The sequence below is a fragment of the Bubalus bubalis genome, chromosome 22 (genome assembly GCF_019923935.1).
Source record: "Bubalus bubalis isolate 160015118507 breed Murrah chromosome 22, NDDB_SH_1, whole genome shotgun sequence".
NCBI classification, from domain to species: Eukaryota; Metazoa; Chordata; class Mammalia; order Artiodactyla; family Bovidae; genus Bubalus; species Bubalus bubalis.
Window position 1 is genome coordinate 22,414,663 of NC_059178.1, and position 22,765 is coordinate 22,437,427.

Below are 22,765 nucleotides of genomic sequence, written 5' to 3' on the forward strand. Positions count from 1 at the left end.
TCCTGAATGTTCATTGGGAGGACTGGTGTTGAAGCTGAAACTACAATCCTTTGGCCACCTGATGTGAAGAACCGACTCATTTGAAAAGACCCTGATGCTGGGAAAGATTGAAGGCAGGAAGAGAAGGGGACAACAGAGGATGAGATGGTTGGATGGTATCACTGACTCAATGGGCTTGAGTTTGGGTAAACTCCAGGAGTTGGTGATGGACAGGGAGGCCTGGCATGCTGTAGTCCATGGGGTCACAAAACTGAGTGACTGAACTGAAGTTATGTCTGACTCTTGCCACCCCATGGACTGCAGCATGCCAAGCTTCTCTGACCTTCGCTATCTCCCAAGTTAGCTCAAACTCAAGTCCATTGAGTCAGCGATGCCATCCAACCATCTCATTCTTAGTTTCCCTCTTCACCTTCTGCCCTCAATCTTTCCCAGCATCAGGGTCTCTTTTACAATGAGTCAGCTCTCCGCATCAAGTGGCCAAAGTATTGGAGCTTCAGCTTCAACATGGGTCCTTCTAATGAATATTCAGGGTTGATTTCCTCTAGGATTGACTGGTTTGATCTCCTTGCTTTCCAAGAGACTCTCAAGAGTCTTTTCCAGCACCACAATTTGAAAGCATCAATTCTTCGGTGCTCAGCCTTCTTTATGGTGCAGTTCTCACATCCATACATGACTACTGGAAAAACCATAGCTTTGACTATGCAGACCTTTGTTGGCAAAATGATGTCTCTGTTTTTTAATACACTGTCTAGGTTTGTCATAGATTTTCTTCCAAGGAGCAAGTATCTCTTAATTTCGTGGCTGCAGTCACTGTCTGCAGTCGTTTTGGAGCCCAAGAAAATAAAATCTGTCACTGTTTTCACTTTTCCACCATCTATGGGTTTCCGTCCTTTCCTGTCTCCCTTCTTCCTTCCCCATCAGCATTTCCTTGTTTCACCTTCTGAGGAAACTCTGTATTCAGATCTTGTCTCTGAGTCTGCCTCTGAGGCGCCCAAAACAAAAGACTGTATTACTTAGATTTTTCCAGATAGTTTCAGTTTTGACAGTCTCATCCCACCAGCATGTGCCACATCTTCTGTTTGAGAAAACCTGTTTGCCAACTTCATGGGCCACCTAAGATCTCTTGAAAAGGGTGATTTTTGTTTGCTAGGAACCAAAAAATGCTCCTCCATACCCAATATTCCACCTCCATCTATGGACGCTAGAAATGAAAACAGGATAGAAAGAAGACGATTTTCAATGTCTTTTTTATTAAGACATTCTCTTTTTATTTTAATTTCTAAAAATAGAGTCTGATTTCTTTTTCTTGATGCCTAGGATGGTAGGAAGTTTTCTGCTATAAAGTTCCAGGTTCACCTCCGGCCATGTGAAGAGCACTGACTCAGCCCCATCTTGCAAGATCAGCACAGCCCTCCCTCCTATCAGGGTGCTCCTCACTCTCCCAGGTGACTGTTGCCAGCAAGCACCAAGCTTACAGAATACCCTCGAAGGCAAAAATAAATAAATAAATAAAAATCATCAGCTTGATTGTAGACAGTCTAGAAAGATGTGCACGTCTGGGATCCAAAATGGAAAAAAGGTAAACAGTGAACTTCAGAGTTTGTTTAGTGTCATGTCACTTGGCTCCCCAGTGTCTTGGTTTTAGCTAGACTTGCCTCAGGCCAGTTTGAAATAAGGACATTTTGAACTGTTGAATCATAGCCAAGCTGCATAAAAAGGTTGGTGAGTTGCTATTTCTATATTTTATACAAGTGATACTGGGGGAAGAAAGTATTTTCTAGCAGCTCTATGTAACTGTAGCTCAAAGAAGTCACAAAGCCTTATGAAAAATCTACTTAAGATATTTGGCTAAATGTCTGGTCCTCTAAGAATTCTATATATCAGGGGGAAAAAAGTATAGATAAACACACACATACACACTCACGCATCCACATCAAACACCCCACCTGTCTTAACATTTTCTGAGATGCATTTATCAACCAGTTGTTTGCTTCTTGGAAGTAAAGCTACGACAAATCTAAAAAGTAGAAATACCACTTTGCAGACAAAAACCCCATAGTCAAAGCTATGGTTTTTCCAATAGTCATGTACAGATTTGAGAGTTGGACCATAAGAAGGCTGAGTGCTGAAGAATTGATGCTTTTGAACTGTGGTGCTGGAGAAGACTCAAGAGTCTCTTGGACTGCAAGGAGATTAAACCAGTTAATCTTAAAGGAAATCAACCCTGAATATTCATTGGAAGGACTGTTGTTGAAGCTGAAACTCCAATACTTTGGCCACTTGATGCAAAGAGCTGACTCATTGGAAAAGACCCTTATGCTGGGAATGATTGAGGGGCCAAGGGGGTGACAGAGGATGGGATGGTTGGATGGCATCGCCAACTCAATGTTTGAGCAAACTCAGGGAGATGGTGAAGGACAGGGAAGCCTGGCATGCTGCAGCCCATGGGCTTGCAAAGAGTTGACACGACTTAGCAACTGAACAACAGCAACAAAGTTGGAGAGCAACGAGAAACAAAAGGTTTCACTGTTGTTTAATAGCATTACATCAGTATGCAAAAATCATTTATTTTTTAATCTGTATTTTATGTTGGAGTATAGCTGATAAACAATGTTGTGATAGTTTCTGGTGGGCAGCAGAGTGACTCAGTCATACATATACATAACCCTGAAACCCCTCTCCCATCCAAGCCACCATGTAACATTGAACAGAGTTCCCTGTGCTACACAGCAGTATCTTCATTTAATACTTTAATATCTAGGCTTCAGTTTTAAATTTTATTTATTTTTTTTAAATTTTATTTTATTTTTAAACTTTACATAATTGTATTAGTTTTGCCAAATATCAAAATGAATCCGCCACAGGTATACATGTGTTCCCCATCCTGAACCCTCCTCCCTCCTCCCTCCTCCCTCCCCATACCATCCCTCTGGGTCACAGTTTTAAATTTTAATTGAAATGTCTTATTTCCTTCCTCATCTCCATCCTTCCTTCCTGCTCCTTCTTTTCTCTTCCTTTCCCCTTTCTCTCTCTCCCTTTCATTCTTAAAATGCCTACTATACATGACTTCATTTCTAAAGTGCACATCATTTATGACTTATAAAAAATTAAAAACAGCACCTGTGAGTAATGTATTCATTGTCACAATTTCATAACAGATGCGACTGTTCCAAACCACGAGACATAGCGGACTCTGCTGGCTTTCCAATCACTGTCTTAAAGTCAGCCGAACGGAACGGGGCCCTAGAATAGATGATCTTCAGGGTTAGAAACCTGCCATGCTGGTTACAAAACTGTGTGTCATAAGTAATACTGCATTTACAAATAGACGCGAGAAAGGTCAGCGCATTTTATCTGCTCTTTGAAAGCTGTTCTCTTTATTTATTATGAGGTTTGGGTTACAGATTAGTTTTCTGCCCATATTAATGCCTCTCCTGCCTGGAAACCAAAACTGTGCTTGGAAAGAAGCAGTGAATGACTGGCTTATCTCATTGTACTTTCACGCAGCTTTAAAAATCATTCCATTTGTGAATTTGATTACTGTCTCAAGGTGGAGGGGGAGAATACTTTCTAGCCAAGGAGAGGATTTGGGAAAAGACAGAATCTAATGTTCAGAGAGATGTAAAGTCTTGTGCTAGGAAAATATTAGATATGATTTGATCCTCACCTCTTAGAAAAATGGAATCCATTTTTTGAAGGACTCATTGTTCGGGAAAAAAGTTATGTTATGAATAATTCATATTAGAAGCTGAAATTTCTATGTTTTTGTAAGCTGTAGTTTATTAGCATACTTCTGAAGAAACACCTTGAAAGCAGAAAAAAGGGGGCTCCTCTGAATACCTGTGGGCTTCTCCGGTGGCTCAGTGGTAAAGAATCTGCCTGTAATGCATGAGACAGAGGATTGATTCCTGGGACGAGACAGGGGATTGATGCCTGGGACAAGAAGGTCCCCTGGAAGAGGGCATGGCAACCCACTCCAGTATTCTTGCCTGGAAATCCCATGGACAGAGGAGTCTGGTGGGCTACTGTCCGTGGGATTGGGAAGAGTCAGACAGAACTGAAGCAACTTAGCAGGCAGGCTCTGAATACCCAGCTGCAGGTGTTCCTTTCCGGGGACCAGCTGATTCACTGGGCATCTGAGTCACTCAGCCTGCCTCCCCGCACTCGCCTGCTCAGAAGTAGAGGTCAGGGCCCCAAGAGGCCACTGGAGCTTCCTCCCCTGGGAGGGCTGCACTCAGGGCTGGGGCCTGAAGGCGGCTTTGTGTTCTCTGCTCGTCTTTCTTCCTTCAATCTCTCGCTCTCTGTCCTTTCCTCCCTCTTGCTTCTTCATTTCTTTTAAATTCTCTTCAAATTTCTATCAGTTAATACTTAAGAATCACTTAACACAGTCACAGTCTTTTATTTTCACATATTGATCACATATCTGGTTCCATCACTTCATGGCAAATAGATGTGGAAACAATCGAAACAGCGAGAGAATTTATTTTCTTGGGCTCCAAAATCACGGCAGATGGTGACTACAGCCATGAAATTAAAAGACGCTTGCTCCTTGGAAGGAAAGCTATGACCAGCCTAGACATCATATTAAAAAGCACAGACATTACTTTACCAACAAATGTCCATCTAGTCAAAGTAATGGTTTGACTAGTCATGTATGGATGTCATGTATGGATGTGAGAGCTGGACTATAAAGAAAGCTGAGCGCCGAAGAACTGATGCTTTTGAACTGTGGTGTTGGAGAAGACTCTTGAGAGTCCCTTGGACTACAAGGAGATCCAACCAGTCCATCCTAAAGGAAATCAGTCCTGAATGTTCATTGGAAGGACTGATATTAAAGCTGAAACTCCAATACTTTGGCCACTTGATGTGAAGAATTGACTCATTGGAAAAGACCCTGATTCTGGGAAAATTGAAGGCGGGAGGAGAAGGGGACAACAGAGGATGAGATGGTTGGATGGCATCACTGACTCCAGGGACATGAGTCTGAGCAAGCTCCAGGAGTTGGTGATGGATAGGGAAGCCTGGCGTGCTGCAGTCCATGGGGTCCCAAAGAGTCGGACATGACTGAGCGACTGAACTGAACTGATAATTCAAGTAGAGCTAGGATTAAAATGAACAAAATTATAAGCCACTCAGTTTAAAAAATTATCAAAGCTTTGCAGGAAATTGTATTTATGATATATATTTTATCATATTATCTTGCTTTATGATTTTGTCACTTTACTGTATTCAACATTGTCAATAAATTTTTATGTTGTAATTCACATTACTTCAGTTCAGTTCAGTTCAGTTGCTCAGTCATGTCTGACTCTTTTTGCCCCCATGGACTGCGGCACACCAGGCCTCTCTGTCCATCACCAACTCCTGGAGTTCACTCAAACTCATGTCCATCGAGTAGGTGATGTCATCCAATCATCTCATCCTCTGTTGTTCCCTTCTTCTCCTGCCCCCAATCCCTCCCAGCATCAGGGTCTTTTCCAATGAGTCAACTCTTTGCATGAGGTGGCCAAAGTACTGGAGTTTCAGCTTTACCATCAGTCCTTCCAAAGAACATCCAGGACTGATCTCCCTTAAGATGGACTGGTTGGATCTCCTTGCAGTCCAAGGGACTCTCAAGAGTCTTCTCCAACACCACAGTTCAAAAGCATCAGTTCTTCGGTGCTCAGCTTTCTTCACAGTCCAACTCTCACATCCATACATAACTATTGGAAAAACCATAGCCTTGACTAGACGAACCTTTGTTGGCAAAGTAATGTCTCTGCTTTTGAATATGCTATCTAGGTTGGTCATAACTTTCCTTCCAAGGACTAAGCGTCTTTTAATTTCATGGCTGCAATCACCATCTGCAGTGATTTTGAAGCCCCCAAAAATAAAGTCTGACACTGTTTCCACTGATTTCCCATCTATTTCCCCTGAACTGATGGGACCAGATGCCATGATCTTCATTTTCTGAATGTTGAGCTTTAAGCCAACTTTTTGACTCTCCTCGTTCACTTTCCTCAAGAAGCTTTTGAGTTCCTCTTCACTTTCTGCCATAAGGGTGGTGTCATCTGCATATCTGAGGTTATAGAGTTATTGATATATCTCCCAGCAATCTTGATTCCAGCTGTGCTTCTTCCAGCCCAGCGTTTCTCATGATGTACTCTGCATAGAAGTTAAATAAGCAGGGTGACAATATACAGCCTTGACATACTCCTTTTCCTATTTGGAACCAGTCTGTTGTTCCATGTCCAGTTCTAACTGTTGCTTCCTGACCTGCATACTGATTTCTCAAGAGGCAGGTCAGGTGGTCTGGTATTCCCATCTCTTGAAGACTTTTCCACAGTTTATTGTGATCCACACAGTCAAAGGCTTTGGCATAGTCAATAAAGCAGAAATAGATGTTTTTCTGGAACTCTCTTGCTTTTTCGATGATCCAGCGGATGTTGGCAATTTGATCTCTGGTTCCTCTGCCTTTTCTAAAACCAGCTTGAACATCTGGAAGTTCATGGTTCACATATTGCTGAAGCCTGGCTTGGAGAATTTTGAGCATTACTTTGCTAGCATGTGAGATGAGTGCAATTGGGCAATAGTTTGAGCATTCTTTGGCATTGCTTAGATTAACATTAGTTTTATTTAAATTAAATTTACTAAGAATTGGACAATCATTATTATCTTTAGTTGAAATCACTGCTAATTTTTTGGCTGTAGATTTCCTCTGTGTACATATTCCTTGATGCACATCTGAATATGAATTTATCTAGGACATTTAAGCAGACTAGGCTGGCCAATGGGTATGCATATTTTCAACTAAAGGGGAAATTACACATGGTTTTTCAGATTGACAAGTGCAAGTTCCACCCTACAAAGAGAGTGAAAGGGTTCTGTTAACTCCACATCCTGCCCAACATTAGGTCTTGATTGGAGTTTTAAATTTTGGGATTTTTAAATCTGGTGGCTGTGAGATGGCACCTCACTGCTCTCATTTTTATTTTCCTGATTGCTAACATCACTGATCATCTTTCCCTCTTCTTTGAACAACTCATTCACAGTTTGGGCCCATTTAAAAATTTTAATGTAGCCCAATGAGGAGAGATAAGAAAGCCTTCCTCAGCGAACAATGCAAAGAAATAGAGGAAAACAACAGAATGGGAAAGACTAGAGATCTCTTCAAGAAAATTAGAGATACCAAGGGAACATTTCATGCAAAGATGGGCTCGAGAAAGGACAGAAATGGTATCGACCTAACAGAAGCAAAAGATATTAAGAAGAGGTGGCAAAAATACACAGAAGAGCTGTACAAAAAAAGAGCTTCACGACCAAGATAATCACCATGGTGTGATCACTGACCTAGAGCCAGACATCCTGGAATGTGAAGTTAAGTGGGCCTTAGAAAGCTTCACTACGAACAAAGCTAGTGGAGGTGATGGAATTCCAGTTGAGCTATTCCAAATCCTGAAAGATGATGCTGTGAAAGTGCTGCACTCAATATGCCAGCACATTTGGAAAACTCAGCAGTGGCCACAGGACTGGAAAAGGTCAGTTTTCATTCCAATCCCAAAGAAAGGCAATGCCAAAGAATGCTCAAACTATTGCCCAATTGCATTCATCTCACACACTAGTAAAGTAATGCTCAAAATCCTCCAAGCCAGGCTTCAGCAATATGTGAACCGTGAACTTCCTGATGTTCAAGCTGGTTTTAGAAAAGGCAGAGGAACCAGAGATCAAATTGCCAACATCCTCTGGATCATGGAAAAAGCAAGAGAGTTCCAGAAAAACATCTATTTCTGCTTTATTGACTATGCCAAAGCCTTTGACTGTGTGGATCACAATAAACTGTGGACAATTCTGAAAGAGATGGGAATACCAGACCACCTGACCTGCCTCTTGAGAAATCAGTATGCAGGTCAGGAAGCAACAGTTAGAACTGGACATGGAACAACAGACTGGTTCCAAATAGGAAAAGGAGTATGTCAAAGCTGTATATTGTCACCCTGCTTATTTAACTTCTATACAGAGTACATCATGAGAAACGCTGGGCTGCAAGAAGCACAAGCCGGAATCAAGATTGCCAGGAGAAATATCAATAACCTCAGATATGCAGATGACACCACCCTTATGGCAGAAAGTGAAGAAGAACTAAAAAGTCTCTTGATGAAAGTGAAAGAGGAGAGTGAAAAAGTTGGCTTAAAGCTCAACATTCAGAAAACGAAGATCATGGCATCTGGTCCCATCAGTTCAGGGGAAATAGATGGGGAAACAGTGGAAACAGTGTCAGACTTTATTTTTGGGGGCTTCAAAATCACTGCAGATGGTGATTGCAGCCATGAAATTAAAAGATGCTTAGTCCTTGGAAGGAAAGTTATGACCAACCTAGATAGCATATTCAAAAGCAGAGACATTACTTTGCCAACAAAGGTCCATCTAGTCAAGGCTATGGTTTTTCCAGCGGTCATGTATGGATTGAGAGTTGGACTGTGAAGAAAGCTAAGCACCGAAGAATTGATGCTTTTGAACTGTGGTGTTGGAGGAGACTCTTGAGAGTCCCTTGGACTGGAAGGAGATCCAACCAGTCCATCTTAAGGGAGATCAGTCCTGGATGTTCTTTGGAAGGACTGATGTTGAAGCTGAAACTCCAATACTTTGGCCAACTCATGTGAAGAGTTGACTCACTGGAGAAGACCCTGATGCTGGGAGGGATTGGGGGCAGGAGGAGAAGGGCACGATAGAGGATGAGATGGCTGGATGGCAACATGAGTTTGAGTGTACTCCAGGAGTTGGTGATGGACAGGGAGGCCTGGTGTGCTGTTATTCACGGGGTGGCAAAGAGTCGGACATGACTGAGCGACTGAACTGAACTGAACTGAACTGAATGTATTGATATTTCCGTTTTAAATTTATGATATCTTGCTTATTTTATTTTCCTTTCAATGAGATTACCAAAAGAGTTTCCTTTATATCTTGTATGAGTTTATGCTTTTGCCTTTCACATTTAAGTTTTAAATCTACTGGAGTCACTTCTGTCTGATGAAAAATAAGATTCAATTTTCATTGTTTCCATGTGGATAATCACTTGACACGGCTCCATTTGTTGAAAAGTCCATTCTTTGCCTGTTGATTTGCAAAGCCAGCTCTGCAGTAACTCATGTTTTCACATGCAGGTTCCTGGGCTTGATTTTTTTTTTCCCCATTCTATGATTTTTTCCTGTGCAAATACCATTTACTCTTTTTTAAAATAAATTAATTTTATTTGGTTGAGCTGGGTCTTAGTTGCAGCACGCAGGATCTTCGATCTTCACTGCTGCACGTGAACTCTTAATTGCAGCATGCGGGATCTAGTTCCCTAACCAGGGATGGAACCTGGGCGCCCTGTTTTGGGAGCATGGAGTCTCAGCCACTGGACCACCAGGGAAATCTCCCACTCAGTCTAAACTGTTATATATTTATAATAAGTTTGGATATTCAGTAGAGCAATCTCCTACCTTATTCTTTGCTCTCAGAGGTGTCTTGTAATTTTTTTTATTCTCCACTTCAGAATCACCTTGTCAAGTTCCAGCAAAAGAATGACTCCTCCACTTCCAAAAAAAAGAAAAACCATTTGCATTTTGATTGCAATGCACTGAATCTATAGAGTGCCTGATGAACTATGGAATGAGGTTCGTGACATTGTACAGGAGACAAGGATCAAGACCATTCCCATAGCAAAAAAGCAAAATGGCTGTCTGGGGAGGCCTTACAAATAGCTGTGAAAAGAAGAGAAGCAAAAAGCAAAGGAGAAAAGGAAAGATATAAACATCTGAATGCAGAGTTCCAAAGAATAGCAAGAAGAGATAAGAAAGCCTTCTTCAGCGATCAATGCAAAGAAATAGAGGAAAACAACAGAATGGGAAAGACTAGGGATCTCTTCAAGAACATTAGAGATACTAAAGGAACATTTCATGCAAAGATGAGCTCAATAAAGGACAGAAATGGTATGGACCTAACAGAAGCAGAAGATATTAAGAAGAGATGGCAAGAATACACAGAAGAACTGTACAAAAAAGATCTTCATGATCCAGATAATCACGATGATGTGATCACTGACCTAGAGCCAGACATCCTGGAATGTGAAGTCAAGTGGGCCTTAGAAAGCATCACTATGAACAAAGCTAGTGGAGGTGATGGAATTCCAGTTGAACTATTTCAAATCCTGAAAGATGATGCTGTGAAAGTGCTGCACTCAATATGCCAGCACATTTGGAAAACTCAGCAGTGGCCACAGGACTGGAAAAGGTCAGTTTTCATTCCAATCCCAAAGAAAGGCAATGCCAAAGAATGCTCAAAGTACCGCACAATTGCATTCATCTCACACGCTAGTAAAGTAATGCTCAAAATCCTCCAAGCCAGGCTTCAGCAATATGTGAACCGTGAACTTCCTGATGTTCAAGCTGGTTTTAGAAAAGGCAGAGGAACCAGAGATCAAATTGCCAACATCCGCTGGATCATGGAAAAAGCAAGAGAGTTCCAGAAAAACATCTATTTCTGCTTTATTGACTATGCCAAAGCCTTTGACTGTGTGGATCACAATAAACTGTGGACAATTCTGAAAGAGATGGGAATACCAGACCACCTGACCTGCCTCTTGAGAAATCTGTATGCAGGTCAGGAAGCAACAGTTAGAACTGGACATGGAACAACAGACTGGTTCCAAATAGGAAAAGGAGTATGTCAAGGCTGTATATTGTCACCCTGCTTATTTAACTTATATGCAGAGTACATTATGAGAAATGCTGGACTGGAAGAAACACAAGCTGGAATCAAGATTGCGGGGAGAAATATCAATAACCTCAGATATGCAGATGACACCACCCTTATGGCAGAAAGTGAAGAGGAACTCAAAAGCCTCTTGATGAAAGTGAAAGAGGAGAGTGAAAAAGTTGGCTTAAAGCTCAACATTCAGAAAACGAAGATCATGGCATCCGGTCCCACCACTTCATGGGAAATAGATGGGGAAACAGTGGAAACAGTGTCAGACTTTATTTTTCTGGGCTCCAAAATCACTGCAGATGGTGACTGCAGCTATGAAATTAAAAGACGCTTACTCCTTGGAAGGAAAGTTATGACCAACCTAGATAGCATATTCAAAAGCAGAGACATTACTTTGCCAACAAAGGTCCGTCTAGTCAAGGCTATGGTTTTTCCTGTGGTCATGTATGGATGTGAGAGTTGGACTGTGAAGAAGGCTGAACGCTGAAGAATTGATGCTTTTGAACTGTGGTGTTGGAGAAGACTCTTGAGAGTCCCTTGGACTGCAAGGAGATCCAACTAGTCCATTCTGAAGGAGATCAGCCCTGGGATTTCTTTGGAAGGACTGATGGTAAAGCTGAAACTCTAGTACTTTGGCCACCTCATGCGAAGAGTTGACTCATTGGAAAAGACTCTGATGCTAGGAGGGATTGGGGGCAGGAGGAGAATGGGACGACAGAGGATGAGATGGCTGGATGGCATCACTGACTCGATGGACGTGAGTCTGAGTGAACTCAGGGAGTTGGTGATGGACAGGGAGGCCTGGAGTGCTGCGATTCATGGGGTCGCAAAGAGTTGGACACGACTGAGTGACTGATCTGATCTGAATCTGTAGACTGTAGAGGTAAAAACTAATATGCTTGCGTTATTAACCATCTCAACTTACCAGCATGAACTATAGCTCTGTTTTGGTCTGCTTTAACATGTCTCAATAGTGTTTTATACTGTTTGCATAAAGTTCTTTCACATCTTTTGTTAAGTTTATTTCTATATGTTCTTTTTGTTGTTTAGTTGCTAAGTTGTGTCTGACTCTGCGACCCTCTGGACTGTAGCCCGCCAGGCTCCTCTGTCCATGGGACTCTCCAGGCAAGAATACTGGAGTGGGTTGCCATGACCTCCTCCAGGCATTCTTCCCAACCCAGGGATCTAACCCATGTCTCTTGAGTCTCCTGTGTATAGGCAGGCAGATTCTATACCACTGTGCCACCTGACTCCTGTACCCATGAGCTTGCACAACCTCGAATAGCCAAAGCAATCTTGAGAAAGAAGAATGGAACTGGAGGAATCAACCTACCTGACTTCAGGCTCTACTACAAAGCCACAGTCATCAAGACAGTATGGTACTGGCACAAAGACAGAAATATTGATCAATGGAACAAAATAGAAAGCCCAGAGATAAATCCATGCACATATGGACACCTTATCTTTGACAAAGGAGGCAAGAATATACAATGGATTAAAGATAATCTCTTTAACAAGTGGTGCTGGGAAAACTGGTCAACCACTTGTAAAAGAATGAAACTAGAACACTTTCTAACACCATACACAAAAATAAACTCAAAATGGATTAAAGATCTAAATGTAAGACCAGAAACTATAAAACTCCTGGAGGAGAACATAGGCAAAACACTCTCCGAAATACATCACAGCAGGATCCTCTATGACCCACCTCCCAGAATATTGGAAATAAAAGCAAAAATAAACAAATGGAACCTAATTAACCTTAAAAGCTTCTGCACAACAAAGGAAACTATTAGCAAGGTGAAAAGGCAGCCTTCAGAATGGGAGAAAATAATAGCAAATGAAGCAACTGACAAACAACTAATCTCAAAAATATACAAGCAACTCCTACAGCTCAACTCCAGAAAAATAAATGACCCAATCAAAAAATGGGCCAAAGAGCTAAATAGACATTTCTCCAAAGAAGACATACAGATGGCTAACAAACACATGAAAAGATGCTCAACATCACTCATTATCAGAGAAATGCAAATCAAAACCACTATGAGGTACCATTTCATGCCAGTCAGAATGGCTGTGATCCAAAAGTCTACAAGCAATAAATGCTGGAGAGGGTGTGGAGAAAAGGGAACCCTCTTACACTGTTGGTGGGAATGCAAACTAGTACAGCCACTATGGAGAACAGTGTGGAGATTCCTTAAAAAATTGGAAATAAAACTACCTTATGATCCAGCAATCCCACTGCTGGGCATACACACTGAGGAAACCAGAAGGGAAAGAGACACGTGTATCCCAATGTTCATCGCAGCACTGTTTATAATAGCCAGGACATGGAAGCAACCTAGATGTCCATCAGCAGATGAATGGATAAGAAAGCTGTGGTACATATACACAATGTAGTATTACTCAGCCATTAAAAAGAATACATTTGAATCAGTTCTAATGAGGTGGATGAAACTGGAGCCTATTATACAGAATGAAGTAAGCCAGAAAGAAAAACACCAATACAGTATACTAACGCATATATATGGAATTTAGAAAGATGGTAACAATAACCCTGTGTACGAGACAGCAAAAGAGACACTGATGTATAGAACAGTCTTATGGACTCTGTGGGAGAGGGAGAGGGTGGGAAGATTTGGAGAATGACATTGAAGCATGTATAATATCATGTATGAAACGAGTCGCCAGTCCAGGTTCGATGCACGATACTGGATGCTTGGGGCTAGTGCACTGGGACGACCCAGAGGGAGGGTATGGGGAGGGAGGAGGGTTCAGGATGGGGAACACATGTATACCTGTGGCGGATTCATTTCGCTATTTGGCAAAACTAACACAATATTGTAAAGTTTAAAAATAAAATAAAATTAAAAAAAAGAAATAAGATATAAAAACATAAAAAAAAAAAGCACACACACATGCCCTCAACACAAAAACCTAATTCTTAGCTCTGTTTCCCCTCCAGCTTCCACATTTGTGTAGCATTTTACTGAGGATTCCTTCACACTTGCTGGCTCATCAGTACAATTCAAAACATTTATCTCTGTGTCATTTGCAGAATATAGGGTTCTTCTGGGCACAAGGATCCATGCTAGGCTGTTAGTGTGTGTTAGTTGATCAGCCATGTCTGGCTCTGTCCATGGAATTCTCCAGGCAAGAATACTGGAGCGTGTTGCCATTTCCTACTCCAGGGGATCTTCCCCACCCAGGGACTGAACCCAGGTCTCCTGCATTGCAGGCAGATTCTTCACCACCTGAGCCATTGCCTTTAGCAAAACCAACCAAAGCTTAGTACACATTGAGGGTTTATCTTATGCCAGAACTCGGCTCTGTGGACTAACTCACGTATGCGTCACACCAACCACTGGAGACAGTGAGATTGTTTTAGCTATTTCACAACTGAGTTTATAAATACTCATAGGAAAGGGTCTCATCATGGGGACTCCTCTGGTGGCCCAGTAGGTAAGACGTCATGCTTCCACTGCAGGAAGCCTACCTTGCTTGGGGAACTAAGATCCCATGTGCTACACAGAGCAGCCAAAGAGAAAAAAAAAAACCCACTGTGAATTAACAAAAAGTGGGTTCCCACCACGATGTCAGTTCAACTCCATAATAAGTCTGGAAAATGTGACTCTTGGACACAATTCTCTGTTCAGAATTCTCTTCTACATCCGCACATGGACAGCAGCCTGAGGCTGAGTTGAAATCTTGGGAGAGTGTCACTTGGGAGTGATTTCATAGTGTGCACTCATTTGAAAGAGTTATTTGACTAGATGGAAGAGAAAGACAGTCCCTGAGAAAATAAGAAGAAACAAACATCACATCTCGGAAGGAGACCTCCAAGATCCATTCACAGCCCTCAGATGGAAGGCCTTTAGATTGTCTCGTTATACAGGGAGTTGTCTGATCAAGTGTGTCCCTGGCAAATGGAAAGATTTAGTTTCCAAATGTCTCTGTTATGAAAATTTTTCCAGTTAAGCTTTGATAGAAAACTCACCGTAGATATTTTTGTTTCGTCACTTTTTTACAGCCTTGGATGACTCTTCATTAAGAATGTTTTTGTCCCTTTAAAAATATCTCTGAAAAGCAAAACAAAGACACAAATATGTCTCTGAGAATTCTGTAAAATATCAGGAGTAAACAATCCCTTCACAGAGACACTGGATTGGACCATGTAAACAGGCATGATTAGTTATCTTTGTTTAGGGCTGTTTTCTGTAGAACCTTATTCTAGAAACAAAAATTTCAAGTAAAATATGACACATTTGCTCTGTTTACTATTCCTCAAGGCATTTCAAGTCCAGCTATGATTTGACAAATTTTTAGACTTCACGAATAGATTTCTATGTGGGACTCTGAGGATTCAAATGTTGTCAAAAGCTTCATTGGGATAAAGCTGTTTTTCAATTCACTAGTGATGTGACACAGGAATGAAACATGCCTTGTTTTTCTGGCAGTCATTTTATATATTCAGTAGAAGTTGCATTTAGTACACACGCTGCAGTACAGTTTAAATTTCTATGTGCATAGCCTGTGAAGTATGTGTCCCTTCCATATTGGGATGAATACATTTCAGCTCAAGGATAAAGCAACATTTTCACTTCCTTCTCTTCCCTATTTTGTGTCATGTCACTGTTACAGTCAACACAGGCCAATTTTTTTATAAGAAAAAAAAGAAACAATTCAGGCATGGAATTTTTCAGGAAGGTGAAAAAGAATATGTGACTGGATCCACTCATGCATGAGGTTAGAAAGTGACCACAATACTAAATGCAAGCACTTCCAGGATGTACTCTCTCATACTTTCTCAGCCTGCTTTCATCTGAAGGAAAACTGACCACCTGGATGCTCTTCTAACTATAACCTCACAGCTCATTCCTGTTATGACGAGGCAGAACCCTGGCACTTGGAGGATGGTGAGACTTTAAGAGCTTGGCTTCCATGCTTATCTGGTAAACAAATCAAATGGAGTTCAGTTTTGAGATCATTGGGAACCCTTGGAATCATTTCACCCGTTCATCTTCCATGCATGGTGTGTTTTGGTTATTTATTACATTATAGGTGGGAGCCCCTTGACCTCCTTTCAGGAGTGTAAATATGTTCACACACACACACACACACACACACACACACAAATAGTTGCATTTATATAACAGTGTTGCATTTGAATCCAGCAGGAGAGCAGGCTCAAGGAAGTGCAGCCAAAATAACTTTTTCAGTTAGAATTCTTATATTTTGATAAGAATTTTAAAACATTTTTCAATTATGGTAAAATAAATGACAACATAAAATTTACCTCTTAATCATTTTTAAGTATATTATAGCTCAGTGGCATTAAGTACATTCACATTGGTGGGTAACCAATGCCATTTGCTAATCATTTTTTTGTTTGCTACTTTTTTTGTTATTTGTAGTTGATGTCATTTTTCTTTAAACCTTTAAGGACTTGGGTCTTTTTTTGTAGGAAGTTTGCCAAAGGAAGTATCTTCAAGAAAACAGGGAGATCGGGACTTCCCTGGTGGTCCAGTGGTTAAGGCCCTCTGCTTCCAATGCAGGGGTCTGGGTTCCATCCCTGGTAGCAGATGCAGCCAAAAAGGAAAAAGAAAATGAAAAGATGGTGTGCAAATTCCAGGTTGCAATGTGTGCTATCTTGGATCCATAAAGAGGATCCCACTGAACCATCAACAGAGTTAATGTTCTAAGTTGTTTTCCAGAAACAGTGAAAATTTTGATTAATTCCTGTTGGGACTAGTAGCAAGAGTTCTTTAAATGGTCCACTGGAATCTGGGGCTTTCAGTTGCTGCCATTATGGGACAAAATCCAGCCCTTCTCCGAAAACCCATCGGGAGAACTTTGCACCAGGGCACTCTGAATGGTTGTGGGTGAGTTGCCATCTTTGCTAGAAAGATGCTGAGGGAAGTCTTATTGGTCCAGTCTTCAATAGATGGCTGTGAGTGCCTTCTTCCAAAAGCTGAGGGTTAAAGGAAGGCAAATTGTCTTTGGGGAAAGGGGTTGTGGCGAGGGGGGGGAGTTGTGTTTAGCATCGAGACTGCTTGAGTGATTTGTCTCCCCCTTCCCATGGGATAACAGGAGTCTAAAAAGAGCACACTGCAGATTAAAGCAGGTTTTCCAGATTAGCTTAGGAGTCAGTCTTTACTGAAAAAAAAAAAATGGAGAAAGGGTGATGGGAGAGGGGGAAAGAGAGAGAGAAGGGGGCCCTGTTCTTCCCATAAAGAGCACAGCCCACTCCCCAAGCAATAGCCAGACAAGGGTTTTGATACCACGTGAAATCACAGAGCCTAGAGCTATACAGAAGTGTAGAGGTGGTTGCTAAGGCCTGGGAGACGTTGCTAAGGCTTTCTCTCTTTTTGAAGCCGTAAAGGAGGAGAAGGAGGCCTCATAATGCTGGGGGATTAGTGAGCAAAGTACCAAGCTCTGGCTCACAGCCGAGATGCTTGAGTGGTAACGTACACACGTCTCTGGAGGGAGCAGGAAAAAGGTTCACATCATGTAGTTTGTCGAATGACTTAAAAAAACCCTTCGATGGTTTCCAGCTGCTTCAGAAATCAAATCCAAATTCTCGATCATGGCCTCTGGGATGAGCAGGAGTGGCTCTAACCTTCCTCCAACCTCCTCCCTCTCCTCTCTGAGCGCCTGGAGAGCCTCGTGTTCACCCCGCCTGCTGTCCCCCACCCCCTGCCCCTCCCACCCAGTACCTCTGCCACTTCTTCTCCAGTACCAGCTCTCTCTGCTGCCTTGCCCCGGGTGCGGAGCTGTACCACCGACATCCTTGCTCTGGGCTCGTCACCTCTCCCAGAAGGTTCCCCTCCCTCCAGTGAAAGTGTTAGTTGCTCTGTTGTATCTGACTTTTTGTGACTCCATGGACTGTAGCCAGCCAGGCTCCTCTGTCCATGGGATTTCTCAGGCAAGAATACTAGAGTGAGTTGCCATTTCCTTCTCCAGGGGATCTTCCCGACCCAGGGATCAAACCTAGCTCTCCTGCATTGCAGGCAGACTCTTTACCATCTGAGCCACCAGGGAAGCCTTACTCTCTCATCTCAGCATTTGGTACAACCTGGAATTATTTGGTTTCTTCATTCGTTTGCTTGTTTATTTTCCCCCCTTAGAATAGTTATCCATATCCAACAAGGATCTACTGTAGAGCCCAGGGAACTCTGCTCAGTGTTATGTGGCAGCCTGGATGGAAGGGGAGTTTGGGGGAGAATGGATACATGTATTTGTATAGCTGAGTCCTTTACCTGTTCACCTGAAACTATCCCAACATTTTAATCAGCTATACCTCAATACAAAATAAAAAGTATTTTTTTTAAAAAGAATAGTTATCCATTCATATGGTTATCCTCTCAAGCAATATTTGTTGAGCCTAACTTGTGCCTAGAACAATACTAGCTTTTAGGGTTTATCAGTGAACAAAACAAAGATTCCCCCCCTCAGGGACCCTGCAGGAGATAAAGGACCACAAGAAATCAGGGAAGCACCTTGTGCGTGTATCAGATGGTGACGTTTGCTGTGGACATTATTAATGCCAGGGAGGCCAGTGCCCAGGGTTGGGGAGGGACTCCCTTTTGAGTAGAATCTGTACTATTTCAGGCCTGGTTTGCAGCCCTGGATAGCTGTTCCACACATGTGGGCGGGAGCCAGGGAAAGGGAAGAAAAAGCAACATCAACCTGAGAGTCTTTTAAAACTGCTATCACACCTATAACCATGGTCCTATCCTAAAGTACGCTAGAGGGGAATTTATTGAGAAGCACGACCTTAAACTTCATGGCTTTTAAATTCCCTCTCTGCGCCAGAAAGACAATGATCCGTGTGCTGTTTCTCTGCTTTAGCGCAGTGTTTCCTTGGTTTCGTGACAGCATTGATTGGAAATGGCAACCCACTCCAGTATTCTTGCCTGGAGAATCCCATGGACAAAGGAGCCTGGTGGGCTACAGTCCACGGGGTCACAAGAGTCAGACACGCTGAGCGACTAAGCCACCATCACCCACATTGATTGCAAAGCTTGCCAGACAATATACTAATGTTAAATATTCATCTCAAATCCAAGATGCATCTTGAGTTAAGACCTGTTAACATGTTGGAAAATGTTCATCTTTTAATCAAGGAACTCTTTTAATTATACCTCTACAGGTGATCAGTGGGGAAACCATGATTTTAATTTGGATTTTGGCCAAAGCATTTGCCTTGTAATTCAATCCACCAGAAACTCTTGTTGCCTGCAGGCACTAAATAGTCATTACAGGAAAAAGTGCTTAAGGAGGGAGAGACAGCCTTGGTGGTTCATATGAAAACCCAGAGACATGCTAGCAGCAGATGGTGAAGTTCCCCAGTACTATAAATCAGAGGTATGCAGGAACCCCACCATTAGAACATAAAGTGAAGTTTTCTTGTGGAAGAGAGTTTTAGATATTAAATTACAGAGTGGAACTTACTGAGAGTGATGCCTGTTATAGAAAAACCCTAGTTTATTTTGCATCTAAAATGTCCTATTTGTATTTAAAACCAGTGTAATAATCTCCAGAAATGCGTGGGATAGATAAGCCAATAGCTTTGACCCTCTTTCCCTGCCAATTGCCACACTAACAAGGAAGTGATAATATTTGCTGTTGGAATAACACGTCCTGCTGAACAAGAAGTGAATGGACCACAAAATGTATCCAGTGATCGTTGTTTAGAGTGGAAACTTCTTACCATCATCTTTAGGAGGATCTGCACACTGTTTGTGTCTCCTGCCAGCTGGTTGCACTGAATGTTGCTTTTCACATGCACTGGGATTGGCCTAGAAGTCTTTAACCATAATGGAATTCAGCTAGGATATTCCATGGACTTCTTAATGATTCATGTTAAATAGAGAAGGCTATTAATCATTCAGTTAATCCCTCTCTGTGGTAAAATGGTCTTTGGATCCTTCAGTCCAGGTCAGTTCAGTCATTCAGTGGTGTCCGACTCTTTGCGACCCCATGAACTGCAGCACGCCAGGCCTCCCTGTCCATCACCAACTCCCAGAGTCCACCCAAACCCATGTCCATTGTGTCGGTGATGCCATCCAGCCATCTCATCCTCTGTCGTCCCCTTCTCCTTCTGCTCTCAATCTTTCCCAGCATCAGGGTCTTTTCAAATGAGTCAGCTCTTCGTGTCAGGTGGCCAGAGTATTGGAGTTTCAGCTTCAACATCAGTCCTTCCAATGAACACCCAGGACTGATCTCCTTTAGGATGGACTGGTTGGATCTCCTTGCAGTCCAAGGGACTCTCAAGAGTCTTCTCCAACACCACAGTTCAAAACCATCAATTCTTCAGCGCACAGCTTTCTTTACAGTCCAACTCTCACATCCATACATGACCACTGGAAAAATGATAGCCTTGACTAGATGGACATTTGTTGGCAAAGTAATGTCTCTGCTTTTGAATATCCTATCTAGGTTGGTCATAACTTTCCTTCCAAGGAGTAAGCGTCTTTAATTTCATGGCTGTAATCACCGTCTGCAGAGATTTTGGAGCCCAGAAAAATAAAATCAGCCACTGTTTCCACTGATTCCCCATCTATTTTCCATGAAGTGATGGGACCAGATGCCATATGTCTACCAAAAAAATGCACAACGTGAGAGTTGCAAGTTAAGTTTTTTGGGGGGCAATGGTGAGGACTGCCACCTGGGAGATAACACCTCTGATAGCTCTGAGAAACTGCTCCACAGAGGCAGGGGGGAGGACAGTATAGATGTGATTTTGGTAAAGGAGGAGTACGTGTAATCAAGCGCACATTTTTTTTGAGAAAGTTTTTCCTGGTCTCGTGGAGGTCAGCAGCTTCAGTGACACATGATTTAATCCTTGCTGAGGTAGGTGGCCAATTTATGTTTAACATTCATACATTTTAGCTAGACTTTTTTAGACATAATTAGCAAATAATTAGACATTATTAGCAAACAAATGGGCTTCCCTGGTGGTTCAGAGGGTAATGCATTTGCCTGTGATGTGAGATCCCCTGGAAAAGGAAATGGCAACCCACTCCAGTATTTTTGTCTGGAGACTCCCATGGACAGAGGAGCCTGGTGGGCTACAGTCCAAGAGGTCGCAAAGAGTTGGACACAACTGAGCGACTACACTTAGCAAACAAATGATAACTCATTTTTTTTTTTTTAGGAATCATTCATGTATAGCCTAAGTTTCAAGAATGGATTTCTAAATTTAATATTATTATTTGCAGCAAGACTTCTGACCTAAGGGTCTGACCTAATGGTCCTCAAAAGTGACCAGAGATACCCTTCTGTCCACTTTACAGGCTGAAAGGAGCATTCAAATTTCCAAACCTACCCAGCCAGTCCATAGGTTTTAATAACTTAGGCGGTGGTCAGAAATCATTTGTGATACGTCCAAAATATTTTATTGCTAAGTCGAAATAAGATCATACTTTTCACAGCCTTCCAGGCCAGCTTGAGGACATCGACTGCTTCTCGAAGGTGCAATCTCACACCTGTGCTCACCTGCCCTGGGCCTGCTGGAAGCTGCAATAAAGGATGCCAGGAGGGGCCCCCTCTTTGTTTGCCCCTGTGTGGTCCAGAGTCTGGGGGATGTGGGATGGAGCCCAGCCTCTATTTCCTGCAGAAGACAGTTCTAAGATGCAGCTCTCAAAGCTCCTCAGAAGCTCTGGGCTTCACAGGACATCAGCAGCCACAGCAGAGGCCCTTGGAGGACACATTCTTGCATTTACACCCCTTCCTTCTCTGCTTGGTGTCCCCTTGTGACACATGCCTTCCTGAGAAACAAATACCCCACACACAAGCCTCTGTCCCAGGCTCTGCTGTGTGGAGGAACCCAGAGGGCACAGCATTATTTAGTCTGTATCTTTCTACAGGAACAAATATTTCACTTTCTGTTCAAAGCCAAAACGGATGCAGTCCTGATAGAAAATCACTAAGCCAATATATATAGCCTGGGAAGAGCTAAGAGCAGCCTTAAGAATTAGAAAATAGAGGCCCAGAGGCAGACCCAGCCCTCATTTGTCTGGTGACTGTGCACCAGACATCCGCCAGCAGCAGGTTCTCTGCCATGGTGAGTGCACAGGGGAGCAAGGGGGTGCAGCCTTGGCCGCCATCCAGGGGCATCTCCATGCAGGACACACATATTGGATGGAGAGTCGGAACCAAGACTAGAGTTTCACTTCTAGGTTATGTGATCTTATTATTGTTACTGGTGTTAGATACCCTACTCTAACAGAATGATGGTTCCTATCTCATAACACGGAGAGCAGTCATCCTGTTCTGTTTGTGTAAGATCCTACTGTGAGGCTGAGAAGCTGTGTTAACATTCCTGTGTTAACCCTTCAGGCCCCACATCCCTTCCAGCTGTCCTCATCATGATGGTCCGTCCCACCTCTCAGCCCGTGAGGTGAAGCCATGGACTGGGCTGGGTGGACATTTCGATGGAAGCCAGTAGGTGGTGCTGAGATAGCATGGGACCCTGGGCTAAATTCGAGTTTAGCACTTCTTTGGAGAAGGCAATGGCACCCCACTCCAGTACTCTTGCCTGGAAAATCCCATGGATGGAGGAGCCTGGTGGGCTGCAGTCTATGGGGTCGCTAAGAGTCGGACATGACTGAGCGACTTCACTTTCACTTTTCACTTTCATGCACTGGAGAAGGAAATGGCAACCCAGTCCAGTGTTCTTGCCTGGAGAATCCCAGGGACAGGGGAGCCTGGTGAGCTGCCGTCTATGGGGTCGTACAGAGTCGGACACGACTGAAGTGACTTAGCAGCAGCAGCAGGTAGTGGAAATGAAACGTGAATCTTCCCTCAAATGTTGAGCATGGAGTGGATTTTGTAACCCTTGGCGTTTTGCAATCAAAATCTCCAGGTCATTTGTCTTGAACTCATTTCTGGCTTGAATCATCCCAAAAGTTCAACATAGTTTCCATGTTCTTTAATAACCTACTAAGCCAGAGGTCTTACTCACCTCTGCGTGGTCCAGACCTAGCAACCTAGTTGGAGCTTAGAAATGCATCTGAAATGAACACAGCATCCACAC